The 22,086-nt window shown below is 36.6% G+C and overlaps 2 protein-coding genes across 2 annotated transcripts in view; both read right to left on the bottom strand.

Moving 5' to 3' along the window:
- orb2 overlaps positions 1-22,086 on the bottom strand; it is a 689,208-nt gene that overhangs the window by 587,994 nt on the left and 79,128 nt on the right. The gene's annotated exons all lie outside the window — the stretch shown is intronic.
- LOC138702644 (uncharacterized protein DDB_G0287625-like) overlaps positions 1-22,086 on the bottom strand; it is a 43,293-nt gene that overhangs the window by 7,204 nt on the left and 14,003 nt on the right. The window lies entirely within an intron of this gene.

Genomic DNA, 22,086 nt, shown 5'->3' with positions numbered 1-22,086 from the left:
CCTCTCCCAGTTATTTTTCTTCTTGTTACGCATGTCTCTCTTCTTTTTTGTTACTTCTCTTCTGCACTAATTTTACCTTAATTTCTGATCAGGTTACTATTGTTCATTTTTATCTTCATATTTCTCTAGCCATTGTATATTTAGACTCTACGTTTTATAACCAACATCACGTCTTTCATCTGCTCGAAAGGGGATCATTTCGCATAATTTGGAATAATGAAATTTATATTTGATAACTCATGGCGACGAAGTCTTCAGAAGTCAGCAACAGAATGACCAGAAGAACTGAAAGATAAAGGCACGGCAGTAAATGTAGCAAAGAGGAAAGTGACGCAAATATGTAGCTCTGAGGAACAAATGGGAAGTCTGCATATGAGTGCAATGGAACAAGACTGGAAGAGTTTAGTTCCTAAGAGTAGGCTACCTGGGCACAGTGGTAACATAAGAGGGGAAAACTGCGAAGAAAGTAACAGTGAGTAAAGAAAATGAGACGCATTTATTATCAACTCAAACAATCTTTGGGAAAGCGGAATAGAAGCCGAAAACCAAGTTCCAGATATAGGGTAAACTGGGGTCAATGACGGAAGTAGCCACGAGTGGGGCTACTTCCGTCATTGACTTCTAGCAGAATGTGGTGCCCCCAAGTGGCGAGGTAACACGTTAAAGTACAGAGTGTCCAACATGCCCTACTGTCCAACAGACCCTAGTTTACCCTATAACTCAGTTCTTGAGAGATCGTCAGAGATCGACAAGTTAGCCGAATCAAGGCTACTCAAATGAAGTGTATGAGGAGAATGCCCGGCAAAACCAGAAGAGACCAGATTTGCAATGAGATCTCGGGCAGCAAACAGTGGAGCTGGAACTGGCGACGAGGCAACTAAGATAGTTCAGGCGTGTATTTCGAATGGATGAAGAAAGAATCCCGGAAAAGATTGATGGAAGTTAAGTCGGAGGGAAGAAGATCGAGATGGAGGTCCAGGAAGACATAACTTAGCTCAATAATGTAGAAGACATGGGCAAACGAAGGAGAAAGACTATGGTAGAGATGAAAAGGGCAGCAATAGAAAGGAAAAATTAGACCGCGTGGACGAAGAATAAATTTATAGTTTTAAATTAAATATTTTAGTAAATAAGGAAAGCACATTAGAGATTATACAAAGTTTCACGAAAATTTGAAATAAATATTGAATCACACACTGGTTTTCTTTGCGTGGTTCTGTAATGTAGAATTTGACAAGCTTCTAATTACGAGATGTCGCGGTTCAGAAGAGTTTGAGAACGCTGGAAAAGATGTCTACATGACGTTTACTGAACAAAGTAATGAATTCCGTCATTATGAACAGCTGAGGGACAAGCATGCAAATGAGTGTGCCTATACACGGCTCAACCTAACGTTCTAACTTTGAAACTGAAAGTCTCGCATCTTTCTGATCCGCCCAGCAGCCTTAAATCACAAGCGTCCAATGCAAGAGGAACTATAATTAGTGCTACTAAATTAAAAAGCTTCCTTAACTGTTCTATAAAGGGCACTTCATAGAGAAAAGACAGCCCAGTATCGGTTAAATTAAAGTATTAACGGGTATTTCACACACGCGGATAGACGGAAATGAAGTAATACATTACTTAAGGGGTTAAATACATCTTCTACCATTAACAATTTATACGTTTTATAAATGTTATTTCTCCATATCCTTAAACCCCGTTTAAATTACATTTTATAGGATGAATGCCTGAAAATAAATCTGCTCTTCAATCTAAAAGAAAAAAAAATATTTTTCCTGTATAATAAGTTTTTTTTAATGTTGTACGGATGCCAAGTCTGGTCTCTGACAGAGCAACAGAAAAACCTGCTTCGTGTGTACCAGAGGAAAATGGAAAGAAAAGTCCTCCAGCTGAGACTGCAAGACAGGATAAGGAACACCGACATCTGAATAAGAAGCGGTATGCAGAATGCAGTGAGTCTGGCGCTACGTCTCAAATGGAAATGGGCGGACACGTGAGCAGGATGGACTGCAGCAGGTGGACGTATGCCTCGACCATGTGGGACCCACGCATTGGGAAGAGAAGCAGAAGACGTCCAAGGACAAGGTGGTCGGACGTGTTCCGGAGATGGATAGTTTGATTCCGTGTATAGTTGGTACAGTTCATATATTTAGTTAGTATAATTTTTATGTTCAATTGTATGGTTTTGTGTGTTTTAGTTTGAATAGTTTGATTCCGTGTATAGTTGGTATAGTCCATGTATTTACTTAGTAAAATTTTGTGTTCAATTGTATCGTTTTTGTGCGTTTAGTTTATATAGTGTGTGTGTTTAGGCTGTACAATTTATGTGTGCAATTTGTATAGGTTTTTGTGTATTTAGTTTGTGTGTGAGTTAAGACTATGTATGTGTTCAGTTTGTGTAATTTTTTCTTTTTTATCGTGTGTTTATTGTGGACAGTTGTGTTCAGATTATAATTTATATGTTTAGTTTGCATAGTTCTTTTGTGGATGTTTAGTTTGCATAATTTATGTGTTTAGTCTGTATAGTTTTTCGTGTTTAGTTGGTATAATTTGTTTATGTGTTTAGTTTGTAAGTATAGTGTAAGCTCTCTTGGACTGGCTCCCCAAGTGTAGTAAATCTTCAGCTCACCCTACACTCCTGTAGGAGGCCATTGCCCTCATGGGATTTCAGGCTTTTCGTATTTCGTAATAAGTTTTTAGAATTTTAACTTAAAAAAATTTCAGATTTTTACCAAACTGATCTCCAAAAAATTACTGCGACGTAACAACAAAATGTGAATTTGTAGAGTCGTCATGAACTGAACAACGCATACGCCCTCTGTCGGTTTAATAAAGTCTCTAAGGAAAATATGACATTAGAGAAAACCGTTTGTTTTGGTGTATCATACAACCTCCCGGAGTTTGTCGGTTTAATTATATTTTACTCTGTATACTAAGTCATAAATAAAGAATGAAATACTCAGGGTTACTAAGGAAAACTTATTACAGAACTACAGATCCAACGGAAGAAGAATTAGTTGAAGATTGTAGCGTAAATATCCACACAGTTTTAAATTAGCCTATAGCCTAATGCATACATGGGCACAATTTTCGGTTACGTGAGGCACTCGATTTGAAATAGTTTGTTTACTAGGAGAGGAGACTACAGAGTAGGATAGGAAATATAAACTGCTGTGACCTGCGTCACCTTATCGTAATCGCTAAGGCGGTCAGTGGCGAATTATTAGGAAAGCGCTTGGTTAACGAGAGAGACTCGAAAACTTTTATTCAATTTAACAAATTAATTCGGCAGCTTTAATCATAAACCTCTTTACTATTTCTCCATCATTGAATTGATTTAAGTCACAGGCGAGAAATTGCGTAACTAGCCAATAATATTCCATCACGTTGTCTACGTTTATTTTCTTGAATATTCTGCCCTAATTTCAGAAAATCATATTTCGTTTTCTATGCACATTTGATATATATATATTTTTTATAAATTTCTTGGAAATAATACGTACAAACAACATTTAATTCCTCGTACCTTTTAATGCAGCGTGTTTATGGTATAATGTATTTAGTATACTATGCAAATGTTAAGATCATAAATTTTCTTCGGAATAGAACGAAAAATAACATTTAATTTGTCTTACCTTCTAATTCAGCATGTTATTTATGACATAAGTAGTAATGTCGTTGTATATTAAATTTATTAATGCTTAATAGGATTTGCGGGCATAACATACATCGTTTGTTCTCCCCTTCTAAACAGCAAAAAAACTCTTCCTCCCATTTCTCATGAAATAACAGTTTTCTAACGCGTACACACTGCTTTGATAATGCCATTATGCCACCACTGATATTGCTAATGAAACTCATATAGAACATGCCCACGCCTAGGAGCTACGTGAGGGAGGTAAGGGGTCTGTGAAGATGATGTCACTCAGAGCGATAAGCTCTGTGAAGGTCAGTAAGGCACATATTCTCAATTGAGGCACGATGCCCAAGTATGGCCTAATGCATGATGATAATAAATTACCTATTTTTGAAAACAAACAGGTTTTGAAATTTATTGAGAAATTAGCTTACAAAAGACGACCTGCATCCTTTATCTGTAGATGATGAGCAAGGGCATTGTAAGTTTTCCCTGATGTCTCAAGACTCTTCTGCTCCCTACAGGCGAGGTACTAAGCCTCACAGACACTCCACTCAGCAGAAATATAGGTGCTAATAAGATATTGGAACCCTCAGTTAAGACGTCCTTACTCTTGTTTACAAAACGCTGCTTTCAGGAGCTCACATTCAAGTTATTTCCGCTTGGAGCTACTATTTTCCACTCGAGAACTTCATTATGATCCGCGGTTCAGTTGCTTCGAAGGGGGGTTTAAGATCGGGACGATCGCTTTCCTGGAAACCTGCCCTCTTCATTAACCCTTCGTCTTGTACATCACAGCGCTCGCAACAATCAAAGTGTCGCTAATTCCACTTGGATACGAGCCTCTTGACGACGGGGATGGTGACGTATAGGAAATCCATCACTTCTGTGACTTTAATAGTAGGTACTCCGTTGATATAGGTTACACTTCTGAGACCTCCCTTCTACATAAGAGGACAGAAAAGTATTTTAAACAGGCTTTTGATAAACGAAGTGAACCTTACAACCATGCTGATCATGTGATAATAGAACGGTAATAAGATGAAATCTAATAATGGAATCTATATACTGAAAAACTCTACATAGCTTAGTAGGCAAGGCGCTGGTTTACGACTATCTCCAGTCTGGGTTCAAATCTAGGCGATAGTAGAGTTACATTTTTGGTGGACAAAGGCAAGGTTGAGGTTCTGCCTTCCCCCCCCCCCTCTTCATTTCACCAACACTTTTTTCACAATTTCCCTTTCGTTATCATCCCCGTTTCGAAAAATAGGGCAACACTTGTGTTTGTACGACGTAGAAATCGATTTTTCGCCATGAAATTTTATCTATTTAGCTAGCTAGCTAGTAAACAAAGTACAAATTAAAATTATAAAAAACAAAAATGTTTCTAGCCACTACCGTAAGAGCCAGGCTCGTGTACGGTGTGATCTTAGCCAATAATATAACATTTACAAGGACAGTTTACTAAATACAGTAATTAACTTAATTCAAACCAATAAATAACACACAAGAGCAAAAAAAAGAAGAAATAAAAAAAGAAAGAAAATACACATTTAATATAAATTGACAATCACACAGAAGCCAGTGACATTCAATAAAAAAAAAACATAGATATAGTCGACAGAAATAAAAGGTAAAAAATACACACATTTGTTAATACTATATCTCATGAATAATTTTATAAATTTCTTTTTTAAAAGCTTCAATTTTAAAATATTTTAAATTTGGAAAATGGTTTGTAATTTTATTATAAAGTCTTACGCCGAAACTAGCACCATGTTTAAGAACTGCACTTATATGATATTTAGGCTCAATTAATGGGAAAGTAGACTATTGTCTTCGAGTACGATATTCATGTCGATTAGATTTATGTTTTATTTGATTTCTGTGGCAGTAAGTTAGTAAACTATATTTATAAATTTCTTCAATAGTTAATACTTATATTATTCTTAATGCCTCTTTAGTGATAAAATTTTGAAGTATTAGAAATTTATAAATTGTCTTTCTTATGCTTGTACACATAAAATCAATTTGTTTATACCAACGTAAATGCTGATATATAATAATTCCTAATGATACTGCGGCAATGATGGGGGGTTCTAGACGACTCATATCTGTAAAAGAGGCATAGAAACACCTATGTTCTTCTCCTCTTGACGAGGGGGATCATGACGATTCAGGTGGACCTCTGAGGCACGGCAGACGACCACCAGAGGTATGGTATGCGGATTTCATGGCTTAAGAGAAATGAGTGGTGTGGCGGATGGAGGGGACTGCTTAGCCCGGTAGCAACATTGGCACGCGATTCAATTCATAACGTTGCACAAAAAGCCTACTTGGACTCAAGTACCTAGGGATACTCCATTGCTCGATAAGCAGCTCTATACCTTTCTACCTCTACTAACACAGTGAATAATTAATAAGCTCGAAGTCATTCCAAATGAGAGAGAATGCAATGGGTGACCATTCGGAAGGACAGGCTTGGCTATTTCCACTACTTGTAAAGTAACTTATATAAAAACTGAAACAGCTTCGAAGGTCTCGATCTACCTTCGTCTTCTAATTAGCAGAAGTGTGAGATCCCATTCCTACGCTCCGGGAAATTGTGTCGGTGTCTGTGTGTAATGGAACAGATTATAAAGAAGAACCAGATGGAGGAATTACTAAGCCTGGAGAACAACATGAGCTATGATACAGGCCAAACTTCTTATTGAAGAACCAAAACTTAATTTAACATCTCTTACGTTTGGAAAATAGAACCTTAAAATGGGTAAACGGACTTCTGGCCAGACACTGCCATCTGAATAAGCATCTACATATTTCAGCCTCACTGATGAACTAACTTGTGGGATAGATGTTGAGTTATCACTTCACATTTTGCTGGATTGTCCAGGTCTAAGCAACATCAGTCATAGGTACCTCGGGTAAAACATGTTTCTCGAAAAATTTCAGTAAATAAAATCCAGCAGCATTGCAAAGTTGGTCAGCCACTGCGGTCTCCTGAGTTGATTTCTGGTTTATGGGGCGCACAATGGGCCTAAGTGATCGTGCAGCTATCTACGCCCGTAATGAGAAAGAAGAAGAACAACAACAAGAAGAAGAAGAAGAAGAAAAGGGAGATCCAATTCGTTGTAATTACAAATGTGACTATTCTGCTCAGATAATTCTATTAGAGAATCCATTCTAAAATTTTCCGATATTTAGCTAACAAAGGCGATATTCGGGCAAGCCTATAATTCAATAACCCCATTCTCCTTCAGTTAACCCTGAAATTGGTGGAATTCCATTTCTCATACCAATTTCTGAATCAGCAGAGAAAACAATTAACGTAGTAACCATAGTAGGCCTACATTAAATTTGTTACATTTTATTCTGAAATTTGGTCTTAAAATAAAATATATTATTTTACCAATTCCTTTTCTGTTATTTTATTAAACAAGTGAACGCGATTTTTAATTGGTTATTTTACGACGCTTTATCAACTGCTAGGATTATCTAGCGTCTGAATGAGATGAAGGTGATAATGCCAGCGAAATGAGTACAGGGTTCAGTGCCAAAAGTTAAGTTTCCCAGCATTTTCTCTTAATGGGTTGAGGGGAAACTCCGGAAAAAACTTCATCCAGGTAACTTGTCCCAACCAGGATGTGAACCCTGGTCCGCTCGTTTCGCGGTCAGGCATGTTAAACGTTATTCCAGAGCGATGGACTAAAAACACAATTTAAACTGGTGTATCCTATGATACTTTGTCAATTACAAAGTTAATTTCAACCCTAATGAATGAAGTGCAGTATGTGAGTATTCCTTTATTACATTTCATCTCGTGGTATGTTCTAGTCAATCTCGCATATTTAGTTTATCGAATTACATTGGTTACAGACATTAGCTTTTTCTTTTCTTATCGTACTTCACTTGTTCCGTTTTATTTTCCCTTAAAGATCCTATTGTAATTGTTTCATTCTATTGTAACTCCACACATATTGGCCCTTTTACTTACATTATTTCGGGTCCTGTTGTCAGTCGAAGGTAAATCCCAACAAAACCTTAAGCAACATCAATCTTCTTGAACTCTCGTTTGTTTTCCGTCATGGAATGAGCCACTCTAACGAACAATTTATTTATTTATTTTTATTTATTTATTTAACTAGCTAGCTAGCTAGTGAGTACAAATTAAAATTATAAAACAAAAGTGTTTCTATCCACTACCGTAAGAGCCAGGTTCGTGTACGGTGTGGTCTTAGCCAATAATATAACATAAAATTTACAAAGACAGTTTACTAAATACAGTAAGTAACTTTATTCAAACCAATAAATAACACAGAAGAGCAAAAAAAAAAAAAGAAGAAAAGAGAAAAAAAAAACACATTTAATATAAATTGTCAATCGGACAGAAGCCAGTGATATTCAATAAAAACATGAATATAGCCGACAGAAATAAAAAGGTAAAAAATACACACATTTGTTAATATTATATATCATGGATAATTTTATAAATGTCTTTTTTAAAAGCTTCAATTTTAAAATATTTCAAACTTGGAAAATGGTTTGTAATTTTATTATAAAGTATTGGGCCGAAACTAGCACCATGTTTAAGAGCTGCACTTGTATGACATTTGGGCTCAATTAATGGCAAAGTAAACTTTTGTCTTCGAGTACGACATTCATATCGATTAAATGTATGTTTTATTTGATTTCTGTGGTATTAAGTTAGTAAACTATGTTTATAAATTTCTTCAATAGTTAATATTTTAAAATGGATTTGAGGGAGGTGGGATATGATGATAGAGAATGGATTAATCTTGCTCAGGACAGGGACCAATGGCGGGCTTATGTGAGGGCGGCAATGAACCTCCGGGTTCCTTAAAAGCCAGTAAGTAAGTAAGTAAGTAAGTAAGTAAGTAAGTAAGTAAGTAAGTAAGTAAGCAAGGAAGTAAGTACGTAATTAAGTAAGTAAGTAAGTTGTTGTGCAATCCATATTTTTGGTTAGACAAATTTGTATTAATCTTCTGTGTAATAAAATTAATGGATTAAGTACAGATGATGCTACTCCACCCCAATTTATTATACCATATTGTATTAATGATTTTACTAAAGCTAAAAATACTATTCTCAATGCCTCTTGTAATTCTTCCAGAAAGACAAGAAATAGATGGCATCCTGATTTCTCACTCCAGAAACAAATGCTAAAGATATTAAATAGCATTAAAATAGACCCTTCCTTCCTCCCATTAATATGAAATTACGGTTTTCTATGAAAATAATGGTCCGTAATACATTTGCATGCGTGGATAATGACCGTGGACACAAACCAACAAGCCCTGTTGATTATTCTATGAATAACAGCGCAGTTGTCGTGATGCGTTTCATGTTTGACATCACATCGGCTGCATGTCTACATTAAACACACCATAATGCAATCAATTATGAAGACAGCTCAGCGTCTGTTGCTATGGCCACTGCGCTGCATCACATCGATGTACTGCGTGAATAGGCAAGCAGGTCAATATCTGAGTCTTTGGCGCTCACATTACATTTCAGTCTTTCTTTTTAAGTTTATTCATACACGCCATTATCTGGTCATACCGTGTGTTTTTATGATATTTGGGTGTATCAGAAGGCCGTTTTTACTACTGTTGACTTCCTGTTTCTATTGTGTTATAGGTCGCTTGCGTTCACATAACTGATTTTAGATTTTGAATAATGTTTATTATATTGATGATTGAGGCGGTGATGAATCATGGTATGCAAATTTACAATCCGGCATTTACCTTTTTTTTAAGATTTATTTTAGGTCGCATAACTGCTGGGTCTTTTTGCGACCAAAATATTCATATACAGAACAATACAAGACAAGCAGTGATGATTACAAACAAGGTACACAATATATTACAATGTATCTAGAGGTAAAAAATTAAATAAATAAACAAAAAATTAATAAACAGAGTATACGAACAGTATAAATTTTACAATTAAATCATATTATACAAGGAAATTTCTTTAAAGAATTGAATTACTTGTAGAAGAACATCTGTATTGTTGAGTGCTGTAGATATATCATTTGGTATGTTATACTTTATCCTTGAAGTGTGGTATTTACCTTTGTGACTGAGAGAAACCATGAAAAAACAAGTCAGATTGGTCGGCCACGGGGTTTGAACCCGGGACCTCCCAAATGCGAATCTAAAATGTTACCGTCCAAGCCAACTCACTCGGTTTTCAGTAATTTCTGTACAATTTCTATCTTTTAAAAATGATTTTTTTTATATATCCATCATAATAAAATTGGCATTCCTTGTAATGCAACGAAATCATCATGATGACGGTTGAGGATGGTAAAGCAGATTGTGATGACGCGACGCTAAAGATGAAGAAGAAGAAGAAGAAGAAGAAGAAGAAGAAGAAGATGATGATGATTAAGTCACTGGTAAGTTATTATTAGTGCTGATGTTACTAGTGGTAGTGGTAACAGGGTTAGAGATAATAGTAGGCAGGCTATTGCGGTGACTCCGATCGAAATAATTTTTCTTAGTATACTATTTAAGGACGTTGTACCAATGCTAGGTTTGGATTAGCTATTTAAGAGTACTGTGAAAAATACTAGGAACAATATTGTTTTATATTGTATACCTGTAATACTAATCAGGCTATGTAACATGATACATAGTTCCGATTTTTGCCACCATTGGCTTCGGATTAACATCGCTTCAATAGTCTCTCCTACGTATACATTCAGTTGGAGGTCTTTCTATGTTATATGTCTATGGTTCTGATGGTGATATTAATGGAGTGATTGTTGTGCTTACGGTGATGGTGGCACTAGTGAAGTTGCTAGATGTGAATTGGTGGTGGTGAGACTGGTTTTAGTCAAGAGAATGGAAATAATTAAGATCATAATGGTGATGATTGTGAACCTGGTGATGAAAATGATTCATTTCTTATTCATAGTTTTCTGCCCAAGGGCTAGTTTTTCACTGTAAACTCAGCATTTTCCAATCAGTGATTACTTACGGCATTAGAGAACCCGGAGGTTCATTGCCGCCCTCACATAAGCCCGCCATCGGTCCGTATCCTGAGCAAAATTAATCCCGTCCCTAGCATCAAATCCCACCTCCCTCAAATCCATTTTAGTATTATCCTCCCATCTACGTCTCGCCCTCCCCAAAAGGTCTTTTTCCCTCCGGCCTCCCAACTAACATTGTATATGGATTTCTGGATTCGTCCATACGTGCTACATGCCCTCCCCATTTCAAACGTCTCGATTTAATGTTTCTAATTGTATTAGGTGAAGAATATAATTCGTGCAGTTCTGCGTTGTGTAACTTTCTCCATTCTCCTGAAACGTCATCTCTCTTAGCCCTAAATATTTTCCTAAGCACCTTATTCTCAAACACCCTTAACCTCTGTTCCTCTCTCAAAGTGAGAGTCCAAGTTTCACAACCGGTAATATAACTGTTTTATAAATACTAACTTAGAGGTTTTTTGAGAGTAGACTGGATGACAAAAGCTTCTCAACCGAATAATAACAGGCATTTGCCATATTTATTCTGCGTTTAATTTCCTTCCGAATGTCATTTATATTTGTTATTGTTGCTCCAAAATATTTCAAAGGATAAATTTCCAATTTTTATATTTTCATTTTGTATTATGTTCTGATCCCGAGATATAATCTTTTCGGGACTTACTTCCAAACCTACTTTTTTACTTGCTTGAAGTAAAATTTCCGCGTTTTCCCTAATATTTTGTGGGATTTTCTCCTAACATATTCACGTCATCCGCATAGACAAGCAGCTGATGTAACCCGTTCAATTTCAAACCCCCTCTGATATCCTGGACTTTCGTAATGGCATATTCCAAAGAAAAATTAAAAATAAAAGGTGATAGTGCATCTCCATGCTTTAGACCACAGTGAATTCGAAAAGAATCCGACAGAAACTGGCCTTATACGGACTCTGCTGTACGTTTCACTGAGAGACATTTCAATTAATGGAACTAGTTTGCTGGAAATACCAAATTCTATAAGAATATTATATGAAACTTCTCTCTTAACCGAGTCATATGCTTTTTTGAAATCTATGAATAATCGATGTACTGTTCAATGATTATGGTAACGAAAATGTTTACTATCGTGGTGGTTGCCATGGTGATGACGACCCCTGGTAAGTGTGTTACAAGAACGTCAGTTCGTCACGCGGTGGTACAACCCGTCTCTAACCCGGAACCGACGCTTTCAGCGGAGGAAGAGGCGATGATATGACAAATCTGTTCACGTGAGAAAGCCACCGGACCGCGTCGCATTTAACTTGCTGGGTACACAGACAATCGCGATATTAGCCTGGTGACCGCAGATTTCCTTTGTTGCAAGAACCATTTCTAAATTAGACTACTCAAGTGGAACTCGTTCTCAGGTTGTCAATAGGTGTGTATTCGCCAGTCAGATGCATCTCAATTCGCCAATTCGTTCACGTTCAAGCTGTTTTCAAAAGGTGACTCAAACTCTGGCTTTGAATTATGCAACCCACACGCAAATGTAAATCAAGACCCGATGTAGGATCTCTGTTCCTGCACAACTGAAGAACTCGCTATACATAATGCACTATATTATTCAAATGAATGACGATATAATAATTTCTTATTTTTATTTTATTTTAGCTTTCGTTACCATAGTGATAGACTTGATATGATGTTTCTTGCTTACTGAATCTACAAGCACATATTATATCAAATACCTTACTATAATAATACCGGACAACTGTATACTAGTAGCATTGGCGTGAGTGCGAAATATCGTGGACCTGACATCTAGCGGAGGGGGATGGAATTACGTCTACATATACAGATATTAACATAGCGGGATTCGGACTATTGTTTAAAACGTGAGTTACTAATGTGGAATAATATATGAAACACTTAAGAAATGTTGAATAGTATTTAATGTAAAATTATTACCTTATATCAGAGCTGCATATTATGAGAATATTGCATACTTCATATTACTTTCTGTAATTATTAATTGTTACATATTTTTTCTTTGCTTTAGTGAGACAAAATCAGTTCTGACATTAGGAATGAATTTAAAATAATGCTTTATATACCCATTGCTGACAACTGCAAAAATAAAAATGGTAGTATTCTGATGCTTGTAATAATTATTATTAAAGGCATGTAGACAACAATAAAACTTAATTTGCTAAAACCTTAAAATTTCCAATATATTTTAACTTCTATTCATTTATTAGGTCTAAATAAGAAAGCTAATTTTTATTGTTCTATCAACACAGAGACAAAGCCATTAGGCCTAATAACGAATTTTGTTGACTTACGTTTTGTGAACTGTCGGAAATCGAAAATACGATTTGGAGCAATTTGTAATGCTGCAATTGTCACAATTATAAACAGAACACATACACCCTGACATTTTAACACAGTACTAATTAATAAAACTATTAACTAGCCCAGCAACAATATACATTGCAGTTGATTACAGCTTGTTTCGCGAGTATCTCCACACCGGCAGGTAGGTAGCAGCACCACCGTCGTTCGCACGCAAAACTGCTAGCTGTCCGGTATTATTATAGTAAGGTATTTGCTTATATATATCTACTGTATACTGTCTAAAACTATTTTGTCCCTGCAAGTTAGTGTAGCTCTTATTTCCGGTAATTAAAGCATGATCTTCATATAAGATGGTACATTTTCTCATATGTATCTAGGCCTAAACTCTCCAAAAAACTGTCAATTAACAAATTTGGAACCCATATCATAATCAATTTATAAAATTCTAATAACTTCATATGCCTTTAGCATGTGAGATTTGTTTCAATTGTTTTTTTTTTTTTTTTTTTTTTAATTTCTGCTCTATTTAACATCGAGTTTCAAGGAGCCGTGGAAAAAATATCACAAAATTAAATAACATTGTTGATATACCGTACTTATTATGAAAGGAAAAATAAAGGATACATTTTACAATGTTATTTAATTAATTCCTCTCAAGTTATAGAGAAGATGAAATAGCTATTCGTGCAATTCAATGTATATTTAGTCCTTTAACTTTTTCTTCTTATAGCATTTTCCTCTCAATAGAGAAGCCAGTAGTTCTATTTACAAATAACTGATTTCCCATATTAAATCCCTTTGTACAGTATACTGTATCTATAAGTAATAGCCTATACAGGGTGGAAGTGAAACAGCCTTGCAGATTTTCAGAGCGAATAGCTCATGTTGCATGTAACAAAAACTGTAATATCATATTGGTGGGAAGTTAATAGTTTTTCAGATAGCGAGATGGTATTTGGCGAGATGAGGCCGAGGATTCGCCATAGATTACCTGGTATTCACCTTACGGTTGAGGAAAACCTCGGAAAAACCCACCAGGTAATCAGTCCAAGCGGGGATCGAACCCGCACCCGAGCGCAACTTCAGACCGGCAGGCAAGCGCCTTAACCGACTGAGCCAGGCCGGTGTCACCGTGTATTTAATCACAAAACGTAATACAGGTTTTCTATTCATTTCAGTGTGCTCTATCGTCCCTTTCAACTTCAAGGTTATTTCACTTTCTGTATACTGTAAGATTCTTGGCCAGCGCGTTCCCAGACTTCGCTCAGGTATGTTATTTGTCTTTAGGACTATCTCAAATAGAAACATTTAAGTAAATTGTGTATGTGTGTAATGTCTACCCATTTTACATGCGTGATTCGGGTTCCGCAAACTGCGGATAGGTGGCAGGACTGTGACCCATTTTTAACTTGCACACCACTTCGGTGCACCACGTTATGCATGATGTGTCTGTGAAGAGTTACGTCGTGTACTAGGGTGAGTGTATATGTAAGTGTTCGTGTAAGTTGATGGGTGTGGATAATGATGATGAAGGGAAGGAAGAGAGAAGGGGAAACCCGGTGCCGGCACGTAGCATACTCCTGTCGAATAGCACTAAGGGGGTCGCTTGGCTTCACGTCCCCATTCAACGGACGAATCACTATCAACAATAAAGATTCAATTCTGTATGTATGTATGTATGTATGTATGTATGTATGTATGTATGTATGTATGTATGTATGTATGTATTTATTCACACTGCAAAGGGTATATACCCGGTGGCAGTGGTAACTAATTACACTCAATAAAGACAATAATAAACATAATTAATAAAAATACAATTAATAATAATACTAATAATTAATACTAATAATAATTTATAATAATAATAATAATAATAATAATAATAACAACAGGGAACATCCTAAATTAAATGAAGCACGATCACTTAAAATAACATTTAAAGTAAATCTAATTTGTATCTTAACCCTAAGTTCGAACTAAAACCCACGAATACATAGATACAATACTCAACATTCTAGCAGATTTACTCCTAGTATCAGTCCACAGCGAAGAGGTAATATTGAAATGGAATTTCTGGAAGAGAGCACTGCGACCTTACACGATTTATTACACTAACCCTCGAACTAGGCGTATTCCCAAATTCATACCGGCTGACTACGCTAAGGTTCGCTGCGTACCCAGGTTTGGAGCAAGCAATCCCACTTGTTTCTAGGACAGCTCTCTCCGTGCGTTGCCAACCGGAGTTCGGGAAATGATACAGCATGATGAAGAAATGAAGAAATGTTGACGAAAGGATGTAGATGCCTAATATAGCGAAACGGGAGAAACCTAGAAAATTCCTAACTGCGACCTTGTCCGCCAGAAGTGTTACTATGGGTTTTTTCAATGAAAAACCCCAGAGTCGAACGGGACTCGAACCCAGACGGCCTACGTGACAGAATGAAGGTCTGACCACTCAGCCACACGTAATGTTTCTTGCCAACGTTAGTAATATTGCTACTGTTGAGGTTATAAAGTACTTTGATTTCATTTCCATGTGTTATAAACGGTCAAGTCTCCCTCAATAGGTCCTATATTTCAATTATAGGCCTAATTCGTAGATTACACTTTTTACAAGGCTCTCAAGGTAGACGCAGAGGTATGGGAAGCGTGGGGTCCGATCCATCTTCCAGGATAACGTTGATTCAGATGTAACGCTATTAAGAACAAGTTTAGTAGATTCTTAGTGAAACGCTGCCGGGTATGGTTTTATAACGTGTTGCGTTTAACACTTTTTATCTCTGCTCAAAATGTCACGAACTTATCCGAACACCCTGTATGTATTTTTGTCAATTACACTGAACAACAAGAATTTTACTCCGACTTAAAACAATGTGTCCCTTATGGTTTGATGCGCGCTGAATCCGAAAATGCATCTCTTTTCTTCGTATCACGTAAGGCTTTTAAGATAATTATTATGGTTTCACTTTTCGATAAGCGCTCCCCCGGGAAACATCTGTCGCGGGTTGGAGGCATAAACCAAAACAAAAGCTAATGCATTTTATGAGTTTATGACTTATTTCCGGTTTCTTAAGGTTGTTGGCATGTTCTCTTGTACTTCTAATAAATAAACAGATATTGGTCCCTTCTATTAAGTAAATTTCATAACAGTTGAGGTCTATGTAATGAACAGAGAAGGGTGTGATGTTCAGTATTTAAAAGAAAAGGTTGCCAATTTAAGTGAAGGCAAATTAAAAAAAAGGCATTTTCATCGGTCCACAAATTCACAAAGTTATGGCTGACCCTTTGTTTGAGGAAAAACTTTCCGTTACAGAAAGAAGCATGGCGCGCTTTCAAAGACGTTTGTCAAATTCCCTTGGAAATTCTAGGGCAGACAACTATATAGAACTTGTTGTGAAAATCATGTTAAGTGCATATGACAAAATGGAGTGTAATATGTGTCTCAAAATACACTTTTTACATTCTCATTTGGATTTCTTTCCTCATAACTTTGGAGCGGTAAGCGACGAGCATGGGGAAAGATTTCATCAAGAAATATCTGAAATGTGAAGGCGATATATTTTTATTGGTTTATTTTACGACGCTGTATCAACATCTAGGTTATTTAGCGTCTGAATGAAATGAAGGTGATAATGCCGGTGAAATGAGTCCGGGGTCCGGCACCGAAAGTTACGCAGCATTTGCTCGTATTGGGTTGAGGGAAAACCCCGGAAAAATCTCAACCAGGTAACTTGCCCTGACCAGGATTCGAACCCAGGCCACCTGGTTTCGCGGCCAGACGCGCTGACCGTTATTCCAGAGGTGTGGACGTGAAGGCGATATAAAGGAAGATCATCATGCAGCATGCTTGTAGACTATTGTTGGTTCCTTGTAAAATATAGTAATTATAAACAGAAATCATCCAGAAAATTATTTTAATTATTGTAAGTCCAAATTTCGAGATTTTTCTCAGTATACGCATGAAATATTTTTATTGCTGTTTTGTTTTAAACCATATAACATCATTTTTGGACCCAGTACATATTTTTCAAGTGTAATGAAGAATTTTCAATCCCTAGTCTGTTGTAATTTTATCAGTAGCAGTGAAAAATTAAAAACAAAAATAAGTTTTGTCATAAAATGGTACGTGATGGGGAAATTTGTATTTTAAATTCAGATTTAGAGCACACATATTAGTAATATTCACCTATTTTTATTTCAGAGCAAGACAAAAAGTAAAAATTTGTTGTTCAGTGTTATTGGAGACGCTCTCCTGTACTTCCAGAATCTACTAACCTCAAATTAGATTGTACAGGGACATCATTTTATTTTTACTAACATTTTTAATATTAACCTGTCTATACCTTTAGAGAACCGGAAACAGCGCTTGCTCCCCCCTCCAAGACTGGAGCTCGATGATACTGGCGTAAAACACAAATCACTCTACTAGGTATAGGAAGGAAGAAAAGTAGTTCATCCATTTACGTAAACTAGGAAATATAGCGATTTTGAGTTTTATAATTTTCATTAGGTTTTTCTTTAATCAAAGTACAGTACTGTATTAAGAATAAGTGTTTTTACTCACGAAGTGAGTTATCCATGCGAACGTATTCATTATGCAGTGTATATTATACTGTCTACAGCACATTAGCGTACAATATAGAGAAAGAAGTTAAATTGAAAAATAATCATAATATGAATATTTAAACACAATTTTGAAAATGGTGGCCGTTCATTTCGATACAGGCTTCAGTTCTTTTGTGCATATTATCGCACTATAGACTATTGCATCTAATTCCAATTGCCAGTTTCGTCCTTCGTACTAGTAACTCATGTTGAAATAATTCTGTACCTACTCTACGTACTGTAAATTCAATCTTCACTTCTGCCCGACCCGAAAATATAAAATTACTCAGACATGCTATCTACTGTCCGTCCAAGTGGTTATGCCGCAGGATTGTAGAAAGGGAGGAAATCACGTGACAGTTAATTACTTAACGAGGCCCTTTTATTTAAGTTAAATTAAACAGCTGTATAATATTACGTAAACTTCCAATTCCTAAGAGAAATTAATGTTTTCAGAAAAGAGCTAAGACAGCCCAGCTATTACAGAGGGGCGAGCAGAAGCAGGTGGGGGAAATCGGGGTGCGACGTAGGCAAACGAACAGTACCTGTGCGAAAATATGATTCAATATTGAAAGCTCTTTCGTCACTGGAAAACGCGAACATATTTCTGGAAGGTACTATACTCAGTAACTCAGTACTGCTTACTATCTGCGGTCTTGGTTCTGTGTGGAGTTGGAACTTCCTTAGTAGAAGGGGTGGGAGTGAAGTACATTCAAAAACTCAGGTAGAATAAAAATTGAAGTAAAAATAAAATGATGTCCCTGTATAAAATAGCTTTATTGAATGAAGTTAGAAAACTATCAACTATTTAACATCGTAAATGGGTTACATTAATTAAAATAAGTATATATTTAATTACTATGAAAGCCTATAAGGTGCCTAGTGGAGTAGAGTTTATGTTGTGTTAGACGTATCGAATGCAGATTCGCTATAAAGCCAGAAACATGAGTGTCTGGTGCATGATACGGACGTACCACCATGGCGTGCATTAGCCGTCTGCCATGCTTATGTATTATCGCTTGAAAAATATAAAATTCTCCATTACTCCTATTCTATCGTTATTTACAGTATTCCAATCTCTTGAATAAAGGCGGAATTTACATTCCGATAGAGTGGAGCACCGGCTGATGTAACTCATCCCTACGGTAAGCGCATTACGATGTAGTGCACTTTACGGAGGTTATTGTGTATTTTTCAATTCCCAGACAAAGGGCAGGAACAAAAGGTCTTTCTGTGTGTATCGCTACAGCGCCATTCCTGGAATATTGGTTTTGGAGAAGTACTACTCCACAGAATGCACACAGTCGCTGGCATTTACAATAAGTATTAAGTAACAAACCAATGGACCCCAAAAGTCGGGACCAGAAAGAATAGCTGCAAACTAGAGCTGACCAGAGCTTCAGTTCAAATCATTAGCTTCCACATTCTATACGGGGAAGAAATTCTGTTTCCGTGGGGACGGACTTTCTTTGCTTTAATATCAGTTATAAAACACAGAAACAAATTTTCGCAGTATTTTCTCAACTGTTCATGCAGTAATTTATTGGAGAATCAAATACTGTCATCATGTTGGGATCCTTACGCTACATGTTGGGATCCTTACGCTGCATGTTGGGATCCTTACAGATTAGAACATATTAAGACACTGGAAAAGATTAAAAAACGGGCTCTTAAGTGTTGTCGGAAAAATTCACCATTAAAATGGGACACACTCACGGACAGGAGAACGCGAATTCGATTATGCGCACTGTTCAAAACATACAGAGGTGAGCCTGCCTGGAGAGAAATAAAAAATAGGTTGCAGCCGCCAAATTACTCTTCAAGGAACGACCACTCATATAAATTGAGGGAAAGAAGGCAGAGGACGGACACTGGAAAGTTTTCTTTTCTCAATCGTACTATCAGGGACTGGAATGCTTTACCTGCAGAGTTACCAACAACCAAAAATGCATTTAAAAATAGGCTTAAGGACCTTACTAATAGACGGTAATTATACACAGTATTTAAAAGGTGTAAATGATATGTTGTTATTGAAGTGTTGTATCAGTGAAGAAGTATGTCGTGTCAGTGAAGTGTGCTGTGTAAGTGAAACGTGTTCCTGTCAGTGAAGCTTTATAATTTATAGTGGCAGTGCAAAGAATTTGAACAGTGAAATGTTTTTGAAGTGTTAGTGAAATCAGGATAGAATCAGTGAAATGTGTCGTAGTTCCAGTGCAGTGAGTGAGTTGACAGCGAAATGAGTGTAATGTTGAAAGGTACTTGTGCAGATATGAACATATACTCGTGGGTTTTAGTTCGATCTTAGTTTTAAGATACAAATTAGAATATTTCAAATGTTATTTTAAGTGATCGTTTCATTTAATTTAGTATATTCCCTGTTGTTGTTATTATTATTATTATTATTATTATTATTATTATTATTATTAATTATTAGTATTATTATTAATTGTATTTTTAATTACTAAGTTTATTATTGTCATTATTGAGTGTAATTAGTTACCACTGCCACAGGGTATATACCCATTGCAGTGTGAATAAATACATACATACATCATCGTCAGCCGCTACCCTGTTTGATTTCAGAAGATCATTTCATATTGAAGGAAAATGTCTCCACTGTTTTTTGCTCCTGGGTAAGTTATAAACCGGCGAAGTACCTAGAAACCAAGACTACTGTAAGTAGAAATAACTAGATGTAGCTAGAGCGCATAGAACCCAAAAGCAGGGACCTAAAATATTGAACATGTTGAGTAATTTACCGTACTTATCTGCGAATCACAAACAAACAGAATAAAAGACCTAATGTTACTTGTGATAGGCCTATTAAAGATACGCTTTTTTGTTAAGTATACAGGGTGTTTCAGAAATACTTTGACAAACTTTGAGGGCATGTTTATCACACCAAAACAAGCAAAAAAGTTCATATAAACATATGTCCGAATATCCTTAGTTTTTTAGTTATTAATGAAAGAACATAATGAAACATCTGTTAGATATTGTCAGCTTGGTAACAAGTGTTGCAACTTTAATCAATTCAGAATCTCATAACAATGAAAGTTTACGTTCAACGCGTTTCGAGGTACAATCCAACAACTTAACTTAAGATTGTAACCGATAATAATAGTCGATCAGTCCTAGTGAAATGGAGGAGTGCACGAGAGGGGAATAAACCATTTGATTTTCGAATACGGATGAGCCAATGGGAACAGTAGACAAGATCACAGATTGTATCGGGCCAAGTATCCACGTAGGAGACATCCGGCCCATATAATTTTTCCACGACTGTTCCAAAAGTTAAAGGAAGGAGGGCACGTGGTGCCAAATTACAATTCAATTTCCACACAACTATTTTTGCTTATAACTTTCGACTCAGTCATTTCCGGACCATGGTTTCTGATCTCAAATTGATACATGTGCCCTTCGCCATCATCCCTGAAAGTTTGTAACACCACCTCGGAAACACCCTGTATATAGTGAACCCGCATTATCATGTGTGAACATAGGTGAGTTTACCCTAAATATCATCCATTTCGTCTTGAATGCAAATGTGAACATATTCCATTTCCAGATTTCTAACAGGAATGGAAGCAAGCAGTTCCACGCCTCTAGTGCTCTCTGCAAGTAGGTTATGAGCGAGCTGCGCGCAACAACGACATGCAATCCAGATTTTTAAAATTGCTGTACTTTCACAAATATGCAATTCCGAAACGACAGACCTTCACAATCGTTTTCAGGAAACTTAAATCAGTCTACATAAAACTTTCATAAAATATATCGTGCCCTACTGAAAAACTGCCTCGTAAGATTGTAACTTTGTTCGTTACGAATCGTTTGACATCACTGCAAAAGTTCTATCGCTTCACATTCTCTGCTGCTGCGCGACCCGCTCAAATTCCCCCGTCTCGCGTAGATGACGTCACCAGCTCCAACTCAAGGTCACGTTGGATACAGTGATCCTTCGTCTGTCGATCATGGTTTACTTTATTGTGATAAGTCCTGTAGTTCAGAAATTATAGGCGCGACAAACCTCGCATGAAAATGTGTCAGTCTACTCTCTGGGATGGCACCCTGGTACTGCACCGAACTTACAGACATATGAGTATTCACGTCAAAATTAAGATCTACAACTGTCACATTTAGGTACGAATAATGGACTATGACAACAAGAGACGAGCAATTGAAGGGTTCAGAGCCATAATGGGCCAAGCGCCATATATTAAAAACGAAGAAAAGAAGGGCTGAAAATAAGTGGTTACCACAATTTAATGAAACATATTGCAAGCAATATAAAGTATGCACATTAAAATTAAATGATATGTCAATCTTCATTAAACTATGGTATTCACTTAACTTTAACCATGCTTTCTCCGCTTTTAAGGGGAGAGGACTGTATTTTTTGGTGAAAAATGAGTAAATTCAAAACAAATCTTTAAAATACTCTGTGATATGTGTGGAATGCATTTCATAACATTTTGTGGGTATTCGTGTCCTTATCTGATGTTGAGACT

The sequence above is a fragment of the Periplaneta americana genome, chromosome 7, assembly GCF_040183065.1.
Source record: "Periplaneta americana isolate PAMFEO1 chromosome 7, P.americana_PAMFEO1_priV1, whole genome shotgun sequence".
Classification (NCBI taxonomy): domain Eukaryota; kingdom Metazoa; phylum Arthropoda; class Insecta; order Blattodea; family Blattidae; genus Periplaneta; species Periplaneta americana.
Note: the sequence above shows the minus strand (reverse complement) of the source record. Positions and strands in the feature narration are given on the sequence as shown.